At 40.2% G+C, this 17,793-nt stretch overlaps 1 long non-coding RNA gene across 1 annotated transcript in view; it reads left to right on the top strand.

The window, feature by feature from the left end:
• The window catches only part of LOC125175150 (uncharacterized), a 52,575-nt gene extending 43,918 nt beyond the window's left edge, over positions 1-8,657 (top strand). The window contains exon 3 of the long non-coding RNA XR_007155665.1: positions 6,593-8,657. This is a non-coding gene — a long non-coding RNA (uncharacterized LOC125175150). The remainder of the gene's footprint in view (positions 1-6,592) is intronic.
• The last annotated feature ends 9,136 nt before the right edge of the window (positions 8,658-17,793 follow it).

Genomic DNA, 17,793 nt, shown 5'->3' with positions numbered 1-17,793 from the left:
AATGCTCCATCAGACAGCTTTATAAAGCTATAATGTGTGTATCAGATGACTAAATTGTATATTCCCTTTACTATCTCTTTTCTCATTTTTTCCCCATCCCTGAATCCTTAGTAAAGTGTGGTTTACATATTCTCACCTCACCTCAGTAAAGAAAAGAATCATGAATCCATGTCTGGGACCAAGAGACCCCCTGATACCAGGGCAACAGTACTGGGGCTGATGTTTTAGAGATCTCCAGAAAAAATAGAAGAAGAATCCAGGATAAAGGTCCAGATGTTCATTTCAAGTAGAGATGTCTCCCTATACAATCTATTGGAGGTTCGTTGTGGAAATTCCTGAAGAGAGATGGAAGTTTCCCTAATAGAGCTTCCTTACATTTCAAGAATTGCCTTTTTGGAATTCCTAAGAAATGAAAAGGAGTTGCTGAAACATTCCAGCCTGTCCTTGTTTCTTTCAGTGGCACACTGAGTGACAGCAGCTCCAGCAGGTAGAATGTAAAGCAGGCTTCTTGGGTGATAGTGGGGAGGGGGCAGGACCGAGGGGTTCTCGTTGGCGCTAATCACACTGCACTGTTTGGTCACCTTTCCCCATGTACCCTGGGGCATGCGCGTCTCCAATGGGGATTCAACAGTTGGCACACAATCAACCAGGTGAAAAGCTGGCAGAAGTGATCCCTTGGAGAAGAAGAACTGGCCTATTGGACAGTGGGGGTAAAGAGAAAGGTCACAGGCAAGAGTGACTCCATGAAGGGGCAAAGCCAAGAGCATGAACTGTAACCCCTCAGTGAGTATTTATCAGGCAGTCAACGTGTTCTTGGCTGAAGGTGTGTGAGTGTTCCTAGTGTTGGAGAGGTCAACTCTTTTCCCAGATCACTGACAGTTTAGCTAAAAGGTAGGGTGAGGCTGTTAGGGCCTTTGCCTTGATGTGTTCCTATATTGGTGGAAAGAACTGCATTGAAGCTGCCCATAAAACTAATTTCCACTGGGTTCTTTCCTGACAAGCTCAATGTGAATATATTAAGAAAACTCTAAATACAGGTCTCTATTCAGAAGCAGTATTTAGGAGTCTATTGAGATTAATGCTGTGGAATCAGGCAAACAAACAAATAAAAAAAAGAGAAAAATAAAAAGAGCAAAGGCGAGTGAGGCTCTGGGAATTATAACTAATTTGTGGACCAGGCATCCTGTTTCTGCCGCCCGGTGCAGTGTGATCTGACAAGGCTGAGTAAATGTGGTTTTGGCTTTGCACTGCTGAGGCGTTTAACTGCATCATGCTGAGGTGGACTGAAACTTCAAGGGCATCAGTGACATATTTGTTTCGTCACCAGTCTGCCCACTCCTGCATTTATCAACGAGCCAATGCAGTGTATATATATATATATATATATATATATATATATATGTATATATATATATTTTAACTTCACACCATGGTGTCTGATTTATAATTTCCCGTGGGCAATATTTTTTTACAGCGACTGGCAGGATTTTTTGTTCTTCATTAGGCCTTTTATTAACCCACTGCCAGAGCTCTGTATCTAACCACTCCCAGTGTTTCAGTGATCATATTATCAGTAATAGCATATTTCCTCTGGGAGATATGAATACAGTCTATTGCAGGTGGAAGGCTGAGAAGAGGCAGGGACGGAGGGAAGGAGTGCTCACATTCCTATTCAGGCTCTGCCTTCAGACTCTCCCCACTAAACTCGCCGGTGTTGCTGACTAGAGATTCTGATGGCTCCTTCACCTCCCTTTTTTATGTGAGCAGCAACCTTATTTGTTCAGAAAAGTTTTAAACATCTATGACATCCTGCTCTCCCCAAAACAGACTTGACCACACATTTGGGGGTGCAGTCTCCTGAGTTTTCCTTAAGATGTTTGCCTTTACCAAAAACTAAGGTCTAGATAGTTAACAGAGGTGGACCGGCTTGAAAAGAGACCCGTACCATGTAGAGGGGGTGGGTCCTTCCTGTCTGGCGGAAGGACTCAGATGAAAGGAAGTACAGAAGCCTGAACTTAATTATTATCATCACTGCTCTTCCATTTAGAGAGAAAGGAACGGTCCCAATTACAGGGCTGGCAAGATACTTACTTGAGGTCTCTGGTCTCTTTAGTTGGTACCATGTACGAACACAACTGTATTCAGTAGGGAATGTACTTCGTTTCTGAAAGAGTTGAAGGGGGGGAAGTTCCGTGAGTTTCCTTGGTGTTCCATTTAAGCTCCCAACAGTACCATCTTCTTATCTCAGCGTGAATATTTACTAGCAGAGTGGACTTGAACAAGTCACTTAATCTCTCCAAGCTTCATTTGTCAATTTTGAATTCTAAAAATGATAGGTGGAGCGCACGTTATTGTGGTGAAGATCAAACCAAACAACCCACTTAAAAGGGATTTTCAAACTGCGAAGTACTGTACAATGATAAGCTCCCAGGATATTAAAGATAATTCCTATTCCTGTAGCACCTCTCAAAATAAAATACAATCAGCAAAATATATTGAATTTCTTAGTAGAAATTAGCTTCCCCCTATTTCAATTACATCATACTGAATATGATGTATTTGATGGAGAAGGGTCAGAGAACATACATTCTGTCATTAACACTCGAAATATCCATGTCTCTACACTTGGATATCCTTTGATTCCCTAACTCTCGTTTCCATGCCATCTCACGTATATTCCAAATGGATAAGGAAAATCACAGCCTTATCCCATTACCCGGGACTCTGGCTATTTCAGTGCATTGAATCCATCTTTCCAAGATCTTCTTTTGGTGAATTAGCCTGAGAAATAGAAAGAGAAGTATCTCCTTGGGTATCTGGTGCCTTCCATTAATGATGTGAAGTTTCAGCCTCTACATTGTTCTGTTAAACGCTTTTCTTTTGGAGACACTGCCCAGAAAGAAAGATCACTGAAAAATTGGAAGTCTTTGGGGGGTTTTTCTATATTCTTTTCAATAAAAGTAATTTTTCTATAACTTTTCCCCCACTTTGACAGATTGTCCATTGTATTTTGGCAGAGGCAAAGGGTCTGTGGTTTGGGCGAAGCTTTCAGATGTATCCAAAAGATCAGTACTTAAAAAGGAGTCACTTGCTGTTAAAATATAAAGAGAAAGGATGAAGACAGAGAGGAAACAGGAAAGGAACTTTTCATTCATTGGTTTTGGGTTAGCTGGGCTTTCAATACAATCAATCTGTGTCATCTGGAAGGGTCCTATGAACATCACCAACAACTTTCAACTTTCATCTCGATGAACATCACATGAAGCTCCTGGTTCTTGTCAGTAGATCTGATTTTTTTCTGACTAGTATCTCCTAATACTTCGAGATATCTTGTTTGGTAAAATATGGTACAACGAAGACAAAGAGAAAAGGGCAGTTTTCAAAGCCTACCTTGACATCAAGTGGATATCTTCTTTGTGAGTGCAGAGAAACTATAAGTAGCTTCTAACCTGATTAATTGAATCTAACAATCAGAAAATGAATACACTGACTTAACAGTATTTTCTAAAAGATTATTTTCTTTTTCTCAAAAGGCAACTCTCCCATCAAATTTTTGACCATACAAGAAAAGCGTGGCTCGAATTTCAAAGGAGCAATAGTGAAAATTCACCAAACAAGTCCAATAGCAATTGTTTTCTTGTTATCCACTTGAAGAGTTTTCAGCTTTGTGCCAGACATATGCCAACCCCTTCTCACATATTATCTCATTTAATTCTCACAACAAAAGTATGAGGTAGATACCATTATCTTTCTCATTTTTCAGAGACTCACACCGGACTGAATCACTTTTTAAGGTTATATGGCCAGTAACTGGTGGAGTAAGGATGTGACTCATTTTTGTGGCTCTCCTAAGCTTTCTCTCTTAATCACTCGGCTAATACCATGTCCCAGAAGAGTTAAGTTACAGAAGACAAACTGAGTAGCCGAAAAAAGCTCTGTTGTCCAATTGCTTTATTGCCTTAAGAAGTCCCATGAATCACGACCACACTCTCCCCAAAGAGTGTCCCCAAAATGTTTGTGTCACCCAGAACTTCTGCTTTTGGCTGCTGTTTTCCTACATGCCACAAGGTGGCTCAGTATAGAGTGACCTCCTCTGATTGTGAATTCCCAGAGGGTAGAAAACGCATGGGAACAAATTGCTGTATCTTGTCCTACAGATTTCAGTGGCACTAGCTCATCCTATAAGAGCCACACCTCAGCTGAAAGCTCAAAATTGTGCTCATTGGACTCAAAGGGAGACTCACTTGAAGCTGGGTCAGATTTCTGATGGGAGCCTTTGTAAGCACCTTTAGCCTCAAAAGACCAGATGCTTATTGTGGATTCTTCAAATGTACAAATTAAATCCAGAAATAACTTGTAAAATCTCAAGCAAAGAAGTCTGTGGCTTGATTAAAAAACAACACACACGCACACACGCATGCACACACACACACACACACCCCAACTAGCTGCCAGTAGAGAACACATGGGTAGGTAAAAAGCCCCTCAAGCAATAGATTATGGAGTTTGTGAAGAATGTTAAGGTTTGCTAAATTGCGATCAAACTCGCCTCAGCTACTCCCACCCCAAACGCACACAGTTCAACCTTCAACCTTTGGAGGATGAATTTTTTCAGAAAGAAAATTCTATTCAGCCTATGGAAGAGTACCATGGGGTTTGCTCATCACAGAGGCTGAAATGAACTCTTTCACCCTGTTTAAATATTTAAAAACAGAAAAATCTCCTGATACAGGCAAATAGGTCACGGAGTGCCAAAAAATATATCTGAGAATATATCTGCTTTTGAGATCAGGACTCCTGATCATACTCTGTCCATTTTGATTTGCTTTATTGCTCAAATGTGAGACTCACTAAAATCCTAGCACAAGGAATAACTCGCTTGCCCAATGCCTTAGGAAAGAGAGATTCCTTCAGGGCAAATAAAATGAATGCTCTGTCATTCAAATGGGTGTTTTTAGTGTCATTGTGGTCATCTTTGGCCCCAAAGAATTAAGAGACAGATCAACTTAACCCAGGCATACTGGGTACAAATGATTAGTAACACTCACTCTACTTATTGAAGAAGATGAAGTGAGCAAAGAGACGTAGGTAGAGTGTAAAGGCTTGGAAAGAGAAGAAAAGGGGAATCAGATACTTTCCATTTATTTGGCAATTGTATCTTGAGCTGACCCTGTGCTGAGACCAAATCCTATCTATTTTGTTTTCCTTCTCAGAAACAGCCATCTATGGGTCATTGCTTCCTTGCTACATGAGGTTACGTTTTGCGTGATTTGTTGTGAAGTATCTCTGTTTAGAGTGAGAGGATTTGAGGGAGAATAAAAACCTAGAAAGATATAATTAAAACTTTAAATTCTTTATCACTCCCTACTCAAGATGACTCTTCACCCTTCATGTGACCTCTGACTTCTAGATGACCTTGGATCCATATTAATTGTACCACAGGTAGCAATTAACCCAAGTCAGAACTGGAATTTGGTCTTTGTGTAGAACTCATATGTGTTAACTGGGGAACTTCAGGGCCGCCATTTCCTGCCTTATAAACTGAGAAGCAGGGAAGGAATATGAGGGCAGGGAGAGAGAGAACTAGCAGATACAAGAGAGGCAGAGTATTATGAATTTCAAGTAACTTATCTTAGGTTGTCAAACTTCTGTAGGATATCATCATAGCCTCATAATAAAATCACCCTGATATGCTTGAGTTGATTTAAGTCAGTTTCTGCTACTTGCAACCAGAGGTTTCTAATTAATACCAATCTTTGTGCATCTCTGTTACTCAAGGGCTGGCAGGAAGCTCTCTAGGTTACTCTGTGTAGCGTAAGTGGACAAAATAAGGAGATCATCATTAATCATTCAAATATTTAACACTGTCCAATTTGCTCCCTTATAGTTAACATATTTGCAGTGTTTCTCCAAGTTTTCTCCAAAGACCCCCTTCACCTAGGAATCTTCTTGTTATAATCCGTTCCCTATTAAATCAGATTCACCGAAGGTGGACCCAGGAATCTGCTGAACAATTCTTAAAAAGTAGAGCTTGAACATTAACAGATTGAGGAGTTGATGTTGTCAGAATTTCTGTTATTGGTTCTGGGAGAATGAATATGCTCTATCCATACTCTCAATGCTGAGATAAGAATCCTTCACTTGTAATAATGTATTAGGTATTAGGATACTAAATATTGTTTGCTCAGGGGCACCTGAGCAAATCTTTCTTTATATCCTCTTGGCCCAACCATCCATGTTTACCACATAGGACTTTTCTTACCTCCCTTCCCAGTTGGGGCTCTTAATTAGATAGGTTTAGCAGTTTTTTGGATCCAGAACTCTGCAATTGTTCTGGAGGGGATTTGCCTGTGTGCCTGCACTCTCAACAACAGATAAAGTTAGTTTGTAGGTTCCCTGGGGACCATTGGCAAGATTTGGTGTAAGTTTTGTTTAAGCTCTTTAGAGCATCTCTGGCACAGGACCAAGAAATGGGCACTGAAAAGGGGGGAAAAAATCAATGGGCCAATCAATATGATGAATATATGGTTCCATTAGCTACTTCCCGGTCTCTAGGATCTGAATGACGGTTTCTGCATTTTCTCTGTTGCAGGTTTTTGATGGCATTAAGGAAAGCTGTTGCTGCCTGTTTTGAAGATGCCTCTCTTATCTCAATGGCTAGTTTTGGACATTTCCACACTTGAGACATGAGAGACTTAAAGAGCCTCTTGGATCAACAAGTCTGTTTTCCTTCCCTTGCCCTCCCACGAGTTTAAGACTTCTCCAGGAGAAAATTCAATTGCCTCCAACCTACCCATTACCTGGTGACTTTACTCAGTGAATTCATTCCTTTGCTAGGCTGACTTGTACGTTGACCCTGATTTTTTTTTCCCTCAAGTGCCTTGTTTAGCCACATTTTATGACTCTGCTCTTGACTGAGGCACACAGGTCAAACTGTTACTTTACAAAGGGAGGTTCATAAAGTGAGTATTTCTCAAGTAATTCTGGAAACTAGAGAGGAAATGATTCGAGGATACAAAGGGGTACAGCCAGTTTGTTGAGCTTCCATACTGAAGAATAATGGCTTTACGTAGAACATAAGCACTCTCCAGAGATGTTTCTACAAAGCACACTTACAGTAGTTGAAGCAGTGCTCCTGAGAAAGGTTCCCTGGTGCAGGGTTACAGAAAGAAATTTCTAAACCCTAACCAAACTGAAAGGGGGTTTTCAGAAATGTCCTCTTCTCTCAGAGAGAGGTTAGGTACACACAATAAGTACTGAGTCAACATTTGTTTTTTGCTAACCACTCAGTAAATTCTAGAGCAGACATCTTCTACTAAGCTATAGTCCTAACAATGAAAGCGGGACCTGTTTAGCAGTTTATGTTTCTATTGTACAGGAGAATGACTTCCTAGCTTAAGTGACTATGCCTTTATTAGAGGTTATTATGATATAAAGGGTTCAAGTTCTTAAGGGTTATAAGGGGGTAATAACTGAGTTTCTTGCCTCACTGTATTTCCCTGGGGAATACACAATAGACCCCATACATGTAACTAAATAAACCTAAGATACGAAACCCTCTTCTCTAAGAATTCCTACAGGATGTAAACATGAGAGAGACCCTCTGGGCTTATGACCTAGTCACCAAGTTGGACTTAAAAAGGCAAGTAAAGAAAATAGACTTACATGTAAGACTCAAGTAAGGTGTTTAGATAATGGCACTGTGCATGTAATGAGGATGCTGAAGACAACTGAAGTCATAAAAAAGTGGGACATAAAATTGTCCAGGACAGAGTTTGCTTACAGGAATAACAGGAGAGTGATTGGAATGCTAGATTGGGACAAAATGGTGGGCAGAATATTTTGCCCATGGAAAGTTTATATTTCATTTTGTAGGCTACTCTAGGATATTTACTTAAATTTTATGTTTCCTGACTGTCCAGGTAACAATGGAATCCTATACATTTTCTTCAGATGAAAAAAGATGGATGTGTGCCAGTTAATCAAACAGGATAGAATTTGCTTGCTCCTTTTTACGGGATGATGATGACTAATGCTGTAGATAATGCTTTAAACAGTGATTTTGCTCACCAGACTTGGTCCCAATGTTCTCAATGAAAGTCAAGACCATACTCTTGACATGTGACTTTGGGAAGGGAATTCTGAGAAGTAACATTAATGAGTTTTAAATATGGAGTCCTCTTTCTTCCTTCCTTCCTTCCTTCCTTCCTTTCTTTCTTCTTTCTTTCTTTCTTTCTTTCTTTCTTTCTTTCTTTCTTTCCATGGAGATTTCTGATGATTTAACTTGGTAAGAGGATGTTTCAGGCTTCCAGCAAGTATTGTATAGTAGATTCTAAGAAGCAATTTGGCAATAACTATCAGAAAGAGCCTTATAAAGGTCAGCCCATTGACCTAATTCCATGTCTACCAATCTACCGTATCCATGTTAGAATAATCTAGAACACATGAAGATGTTCATTTCAGTATTATCTATAAAAGTTAAAAAAAAGAGGAAAAACAAATGTTCAACTGTAAACACAGTAGATATTACACAGAATAAAATACAAAGCCATTGGCCTGGTAATAAATAAATAACATTACCAGCATGAAGCTTGTGATATAAATGAAATGAAATAGTTCTCAGCATGTTAGTGATTACACACTGGTATTAAATAGTATTAGTAATTACTATATACAATATTATCTAAAATATGAAAATATGTATAAAAAAACAGAAAAAATATAGTATAGTGCTAATTACCATGTCATTATTACAAGGATTGATAATTAACATGACATGACTATTAAGGATGATTGTTTGGTGTTTTTTTTCCACAGAGATTATACTTTAATCTTAAGAAGTCTATACGATTATAAAGAGAAAAATCTCACCATTAAAGCTGAAGTTCGGTTCTCTCTTCTCCCACTAACTAAAAGGCAATGATGTAGGTTAAATATCAGACATATCAGGGCACCTGGGTGACCCAGCTCGTTGAGCGTCTGACTTTGGCTCAGGTCATGATCTCACTGTTTGTGAGTTTGAGCCCCACATTGGTCTTTTTGCTGTCAGTTCAAAGCCTACTTCGGATCCTCTATCCCCCCTCTCTCTGCCCCTACGCCCCTCACACTCTCTCTCTAAAAAATAAAAGAATATTTAAATATCAGACATGTAAGAGGCAAAGCTGTTTCAAGTGACAGGAGGTCCTCTGAAGCTTTTACTTATATGGAAGACCTCTCCCATCCTCAGCCGGGGGGTGGTAATAGGATGCCTCAAGAAAGTCTAAAACTCTATGCCATGTATGTATGTATGTATGTATATTTATATTTGAGAAAGGGAGAGAGAGAGGAAGAGAGAGATTCAGAGTGTGAGCAGAGGAGGGTCAGAGAAAGGGAGACACAGAATCTGAAGTAGGATTCGGGCTTTGAGCTGTCAACACAGAGCCTGACTCGGGGCTCAAATTCACGGACTGCAAGATCATGACCTGAGCTGAAGTCAGACGCTTAACCGACTGAGCCACCCAGGCACCCCAACTCTATGCTTTTTAAAACTCTGAATCTCCTTAAGGGGTCTGAGAAAACTGAAGGCAAGAAAAGCAATGGAATGTGGGCTGGAGCCCGGCTTCCTGGGTTCAAATCCTGGCTCCACTGCTTTCTGGTTGTATGAACTTGAGCAAGTCACTTAGCTTTCTGTTCAATTGCTGTTTCACTCGTGTGAGTTTACTGTGAGCATTAAAGCACGTAACCATGGAGCATCTCAAATAGCACCTTGCTCTCCACAAGAACTCATTAAATGTGAGCTATTACTAAATTGAAGGCTCTGTTTCTGAAGCTTGATTGTAAGTCTTGTGTTGACCCCCATGGCTCCTTGTGCCCCAGGCTGCCTCTGGCCTCTGTTATATTTTGTCAGCTGTTTTAGTAAGGACATAAAGGAACTCCATGTAAAATGTCTTTCTAAATTTGGCCAAGAAAGGAAAAAGAACAGGTTCACGATTATTCACTCACAGGCGCAAATGTCTTTTATAAACTAAGGACATCTTGCTTATACAGATGATTGGTTCAATAATGGGAGGGTAGCTTTAATGAATTAATTTACTAATTATCCATCCCAGCTCCATAAAACAATTGGCCTTTAGTAAGGATGTTGGCACATTATTCATAGCTGCTGAAGGAAGGACAGAAGCCATTGAAAAGGAAGACATCTAAGGGAGGTGAGGACTCAGGAAGCAGGGAAGAATCTCAGAACTAGGTATGGGCCTCAATCCTAACAGTTACCACATAAGAATAGAGAGCAGGGCCCTGTCCCCCTGAATCCGTGGGGGACATGTTGGAGTTTGTTGAGAGAAAGTCCAGATCTCTTGCAAGAGTCCCGGCACTTTGCGTTTTGGAAGAAAACTATATTTGCGCCACCGATCACTAACAAAAATAAAATAGAGCTGCAGGACCATATCTCTCTCTCAAATTTTCATCAGTTGGCATTATACGGAGATGCTTTCTTTAAAATATGTCTCAGGGAGTTTTGAAATCAGTACCCCCCCAACCCCAGAATGGAGCCTCTTTGAGAAGCTAGTCATACATTAATTCTATTGAAATATATGCTTCACTTGTTAGTGAAACAAAACAGTTTGAATTCACTAAGGTCACACTAAACCAGGCCTTTGCTCTGAAGTTAAAGGCTCTAAATAGATCAAAACATTCTTTGTAATGCCCTTGAGTGATCCATTTATTGCACTTAACTTTCTCATTACTTAAATGCAAAAGACTAAAGTTGAAGAGGCCAAAACATACATTTGGAAATTTCAGAAAACATAATAGGCTGAGAGAGATAATGTAATACTTCTCCATGAAGAGGAGAGCTTGAATATCTTGATTACAGCTTCCCTACCCATCCCTCACACATTCAAATCCAATATATGTGCTTTTATTAATGCGTGAGTGCAGAGATATGCATAAATGAATATTGATAAGGCAGGATACTGTATATTTATGAGGTTTTATATGTTTTCTCTTTATGTTTTATTTGTATTTATATCCAGCGCTGCATACTGTATGTATGTGTTTATAAGTATAGCAGCTATGAAAGAAATAAGATTTTAATCGATTTCATAATATTTTGCAACCACATATACACTCCCATCTATTTCACTGATGTGTATTGCTATGGGGGGGGGTGTGTGACACTTTCTATCGGTCTCAGTGAGGACTCGTAATAAATATCTTAGTGCTCAGGAGAGATCTTATAAACAAACTTGTGTTATAATGCAACTGTATCCTTGAAATTTTACATGCATAAAAGTCAGAAATTTGGAGTTGTCATAGTAACATTAATTCCGGCCCTTTCCAAAAGTGCAGTATTTTGTCATATAGCATAAAATGTTAATGCTCGTGCCTCTGTGACTCGGCAGTGAGACTGGGTTATATTTGCCACAGAAATCATGAGTTTGGAGAGCTTTACTGTCGACATTTAGAATCAGAGGCATAACATGTTGCACTAAATTTCCCTAATTAAAAAAAATACAAGACAGAGTAACAAACTGGACAAAAGGGCAAAGAACAACGATTATTATTTTTGAAATGAATTGAACAAATGGAAGAAAGAAATGGGAAGATGTTAAAACATTTGTTGGGAGGAACTTAGTGACCCCAATGTGTTTATTCAAATACAGTAAGCATTTGAACAAAGACTCCAGCCTCGAGGTTGGTGCATTTTGCCATGAATATACAGGTCTCTGCTCTGGATAAGCAACATCTGGATAAAATGCTGCCACAAACAAACAAGGCAAAGCACTGCATCTCTGTCCCTTGGGATCTGCAAGAAGGAAATACAGAATCATCTTTTGGGGGCAGGGTAAACAAATACCTGTCTGAAGACAGATCCCTGGTTGGGAGTGGTTTTTGGATGTCTTTTCTAGTTCCATGATTCTGTGTTCTTTAATAAAAGTAAATATTTCTCAGTGCACCTGAAGATGTGAGCTAGGTATAATGGCCATGTTAACTGTACCGAGGAAGGTGAAGGAAAAGTCTCCTTTTTGACCTGGAAGGACCCGAAATGGCAGGAGTGGGGATGGGGAGGGGTGAGACAAGAGTGGTTTGCATCTCCTCCGACTGTCTGAGGATGCTGGCAGGGCCTCAGATGAGGACCGTTTGTTCGGTACCAGAATTCACAAGCGGCCTTACCCGAACCCGGAGCTAACCTAAGCATATGCGGTCTTTCACATGTGCTCAGACTTTGATTCTTCGCTGGCCCCATCTCTGTAACTGAGGCCGGTGATGGCAGAGTAATGCCGTGTCTCCATTCTCTCTGGAACCTAAGTCAACCTGCCCTCTTCTCACGCCCTGCTCTTTGTCTTAATGTTATTACCTCCCGTGGCAACCGTCATATGTTTTTTCCTCTAGTTACCATTTGCGCAAGAATGCTTAGCCAGAATTCTTTGAGAATCTGTGACAGTACTGATTGGAATCTCTCCATAGAGCTAAGGTTTCCTTCTCCGATGGAAAGAAGGCATAACGTTTTTAAGGAAGACCTTTTACCTTTGAATATTATACACTACATTCCCTTGCGTCTAGAAAGCCTGGCTGTTAGAATTGGCGTGTACCTGTTAAGTGGTGACTCTTTCTTCCCCCTCCAAAGAAAGTTATTATTATCTTGATGGTGCACCTTACGATTGAAGCCATCCTAGAAGTCAGGAAATACAGTCATTTTAATGTCCTTCTCAGTTTGGTCTTTCCAATAACTCTGAGTTAAGCCACACGTGATTTTGAAAAAGATGTCTTTTTATCTGCTTTCTGATGTAGTTCTGGGGCATGATGCTGTGTCTGTGGCTGTAATTATTGTTATCATTTTAATTTTAGTCACCAGTTCATTCCCAAACCCCCTGCAGTTTGATTCTGCATCCCTCACGCTCCTGTGGGTATCAAAGGTCCCCGTGGTCACCTAATATCCGCAGTCCACGGAGATGGCTTTGTCTTTGCATCTCCTCGTGCTGGTTACATGTTCTTCTCTGCCGAAACTGTTGCCCACTCTTCCCTCCTAAAAGCTTTTTCCTCTTTAGCTTTCCTTCAGCTAATTTCTACCAACCTTCTTGCTTGCTTCCCTGTAGGGCCCCTCTGCTTCCTCTCACCCTACAATGTCACTTCTTTCTGGGATTCTGGATACGCTGTTCCTATCGCCTACTCGATCATTTCATCTACTCTCTCAGCTACAATTATCCTCTGTGGCTGCACAGGGTCCAATAGGGTAACCATCAGCCTCGTATGGTTACTTAAATTTCAACAAAATAGATTTAAAATTCAGTTCTCAGTCACACTAGCCACATTTCCAGTATTCACTAACCACGTGGGTTCACGGCTATGATACTGGGCAGTACAGGGACAGAACAATTCCATCATCGTAGAAAGTTCTCTTGCATGGCTTGCCCTGCATGGTAGCAATTCCCAAATGGCATCTGAAGTCTAAAATTCCTTCTGAGGTCCAAACTTACAGCTAACAGGCCGATAAAGCAGAAAGGTAGGAACAAAGTTCGGCATTCAGCTCATCAGGTGTTTTGGCTAACACGAGACATTAAACTTTTGTGTTTGGAAGTAGTTGGTAGCAGTGGTGGCTCTTACCCTGTTCTCTGCCGAGTCATATAAGATGAATGACAAGCAGTTGAACCCAGATTTTGATAGTTTCCAAAAATATCTTGCTGGGAGGTAAAGCTCTACACTGATTTGAAATCATTGCAACTGTTCACGATCTGATAGCAATGGCCTACAGCCTAGAGGAGATAGGCTGTCGGTGAAAAACCATTTTTAGAACCAGTGGAATATCAATTCCGTACCTCCTGCCTCGCATGTCCTGAGATCATCATCACCCTTTTGGAAATCTGCCTGAACTTAGTCCTTCTGTCCTCTTTGTCTCTGCTCCCAATATCACCTTTCCACCTCCCCAAGACTGGAACCACGAGTCTTCCCTTACCTCACTTGTGTACACATTCCCCCACTAGGTCTTGCTGTCTCCATCACTGTCCCCTGAATCCTTTCCTCCCCTCCTTGGTCCCTTGGCCACTTTGGAAGGTCAAGTCTTTCTGATAACTTAACTGGATGACTGTTATAGTTCCATCCCTTTCTTTGTCAAACCTTCCACCTTCCGTTCTCCGAGTAGGACCTGTAATCATTTTGCCCTTGTTGAAAATATTTCCCTGATTCCTCAGGGCCTACACAAAGTCCTTTAGCATGGCATTCTAGTGACTTCAGATTACTTTTCCTCTCCCACTCGTTATCTTTCCCATCCTACCATCTCTTCCAAACAGTTCCTGTCTTCATGGTCCATATCACAGCCTTCTACTCCATGAGTCTTTCCTCCAGTTCTTTCTTTCCACACCCCAGTTGGTTGTGATCTCAAGTTCATTAGCTAGGGTCTATATCTTATCAGGAGTCAGCAAACTCTGGCCTTCCGGCCAAATCTAGCTTCCCTCCTGTTTTTGTACTGTTTGTGAGCTATGGATGGTTGCTACATTTTTAAATGGTTGAAAAGAGAAATAAAAAGAATATTTTATAGTATAAGTTATATGAAATTCAAATTTCGACATCCATAAGTAAAGTCTTATTGGAAGGCAGCCATACCCATTGATTGACATATTGTCTATGGATTCTTTTGGCTGTAATGGCAGAGTTCGCCAGTGGTGACATTGCCTGCATGGCCCACGAAACCTCATTCGTTTACCAGGTGGCTCTTTATGGAAAGAAAATTGACAATGGCTGATTTATACTCATCTTTACATCTGCATCTATGTATAATTTTTGAAAAACCCATGACACTTTGTCTACATCTCTATCATTGTTATTGGGCTAAACGTACCTAATAGTTGTTCATTTACGTGTCTTTCTGACTACCTGACAAGCTATAAGCTCCTTGATAGCACACATGCCGAATTTATTATTCATTTTTGTGTCCCTCGCTAACCCTGAACACAAAACCTTGCACATACAAAGTGCTCACTAAATATTTTTATCAAGGTGATAAAATATTGTTTGGTATGCAAAATCACTTCAGGCTTAACTTTGGTGTGAATGATAGCACATTATGATATATATGATATGTGATACGTATCCACACTCAAATACACATACAGTACACATATATATGTACAGTTATTTATCACAAACAAATATAAATATTTATATCTGCATAGTGTTTAAAAACAGAAGCTTGAAATTTCTACAGAGATAAAATTGATATAATACCTTAGAAATAGATTGAGATGTTTATCAAATATGGACACATATTCCAAATATTTTATATTTGAACTGTCACCCATGCTCCCAATTGAACTGTAGTATTTTCCTTACCTGATGAATGCTTAATCCTATTGTAAGTGGTGGAAACAATTACTCATTTGGGCTCTCATATTTTCAGCATATTTGTTCTTGTCAAAGAGTGTGCCTTTGACTATCAGTTAACACATTTGTTGGATGAAGCGATAAACAAATAGCAAAACTGTGCCGGTTGCAGGATGATTTAACGCTACACGACGCTTGTTTCTGCAGTCCAGGAAAGTGTCAAGGACCTGTCTTTCATAGAGTGTGCTTTGATTTTTGCCACATTGGCAAAAGATTCAGCTATGTAATTTCTTCCGGGCCCCTTTGGCCAACCTGTACATATGTTTTGAGAAGAATGGCAGGAGTTTGACACGAGTGCATGGAACAGAGACACGCAGGTTGACGCTCCAACAGCTTAGACCTGCATCCGTGGCCCTGGGATCACTGTGGTCTAATCTTGGGAGACCCTCGTAAGAGTGAATGAAGAAAGAGGCAAAAGGGAGGAAGGGGTTACATTCAGAATCCTCTGTGGAAGGCTTGAAATGCAAAGGCTTAAAGTAGTTTGGCATGTAAGTGTGAAGCATTTTGGACAGCGTTGGACTTTGAACATTTTAGTTTGGGAATAGTCTGAGTAGTCTGTGGCTTTTGTTCTCAATTTTAATTTTCTGCGGGGGCCACATGACGGACAGTCATTCTCACGCAGACATTAGGTAGAATTTGATCCCACCTTACCAAGGCCGGATGTTGTCACGACGTATCATCCCCCACCCCTATCAATCTGTAGCAAGGAGATGGCATTCCACTAGGTGGATGGCAGGCAATTCCCCGGGTTAGTGGGAATCCCACCCCTCCCATCGACCTCTACTCCTGAGAGTGTGTTGGATGGAACCCAGGGGACTAAAAGAGGCAAGATTACTAAAGGGATAAAGTGAATTCGCAAAATTGTTGCTAATTTTAGTTCAGTATTGCTTGTAATAAGAAAATTCTGACACTTCATAAGTGATTTCACAGCTATATCTGCCTATACAACAGAGTGAGATGTGCTGATATAAAAGATCAATTTAATCCTGTTATCACAAGTATCAATAGCGTTAAAAAATATTTTGATTACACAACGATTACATTATTGATCCAGAGAGAATGAAAAATAAATTAAAGACACTTGCACACAATTCTACCAGCCAAAGATAATCGCGAGTTAAAATAATGGGAGTAAGACATGCTTTTTCACTGATGGTCCAAGTGGGTGTGTTTATTTTTGCCAAAATGAGATTATATTATGCATACAGCTTTTTATCTTTTTTATTCAATAGTAGACTTTAAGCATATTTCCATGTCATTTAATAGACATTGAAATCATGATTTTGGATAACTGCCAGTGTTCCAATATATGGATATACCACAGTTTGTGCAGCCAACTCCCTGTGATTGGACGCTGTAGCTATTTCCCATTCTATTGCAAATGATGCTATGAGAAATCATTGTGTATTCATCTTTTCACACTTGTCTAAATTATTTTCTGAGGATAAATACTTGGGAATAAATTTGCCAATTGGAATAATAGCTGACATCCCCAGGCATTGGACATTATTGCCAAATTGCCTTCTAGAAAATTTGTACCTGTTTATACCCCCAGCAATGACAGCCCAATCCCTACCTCCCCCCACCCCTGACCAGATATTAGCATTGTAAATATTTTCCAGTTTGAAAAAGAAAAGGGTATCTCACTGCTACTTTTACATTTCTAATATTATTTATGAGGTTAATCAGGTTGTGTGTGTGTGTGTGTGCGTGTGCGTGTTGACTATATATATATTTTTTGATATATTGTGTAGTAGTTAAGAGGCTTTGGAATTAGGATATGTGGTCCATTTCTGGTTCCAGTATTTACTGGCTCTGTGGCCTTGGGCAACTTACTTACACACCCTATATTTCAGCTTCTCTGTTGATAAAATGGAGAGACCAATAGTGTCTTCCTACCAGCTTGCTGTGAGGAATAAATAAGATATTTTATATAAAACACCTTAGCATAGTTCCTGGAACATAGTAAACACTGATGAAATGCTAGAGGTTGTAAGAGAGATTTTCAAACCGTTAAAATATCTTGTATCTTCAGGTTATGTTGGTACTGCGATGAGTCAAGAGCTACATTTATGGACTCAGGCTGGCTTGATCTAGTTTGATCTGAATCCTAGAGATGCTTGAGAAGTTCAAGTGTGGGCACAGCTCCATGCTGGTCTCAGAACCATACCGGAGTCCCTGCGGAATCCTGGAATGAGGGGAACCCATGGTCTTTCCATACTGTATTTCTGAGATTAGACAAGAATTGAATTTTCTTAGAACTTGTGCATGGCTTCTTTCCATCGGTTCCTGTAACACTTGCCAATACCTGAATTGAGACCTACTGTTTAGGAAAGAAACCCTGGCCAAAGAAGAAACTGCATTTGAAGGAAGCTAAAACACTGCTAGAGCCAGAAGTCTTCTTGAACAGTAGGAGTCTGTGGGCTTGCGGGCAAA

The sequence above is a fragment of the Prionailurus viverrinus genome, chromosome C2, assembly GCF_022837055.1.
Source record: "Prionailurus viverrinus isolate Anna chromosome C2, UM_Priviv_1.0, whole genome shotgun sequence".
Lineage (NCBI taxonomy): Eukaryota > Metazoa > Chordata > Mammalia > Carnivora > Felidae > Prionailurus > Prionailurus viverrinus.
Note: the sequence above shows the minus strand (reverse complement) of the source record. Positions and strands in the feature narration are given on the sequence as shown.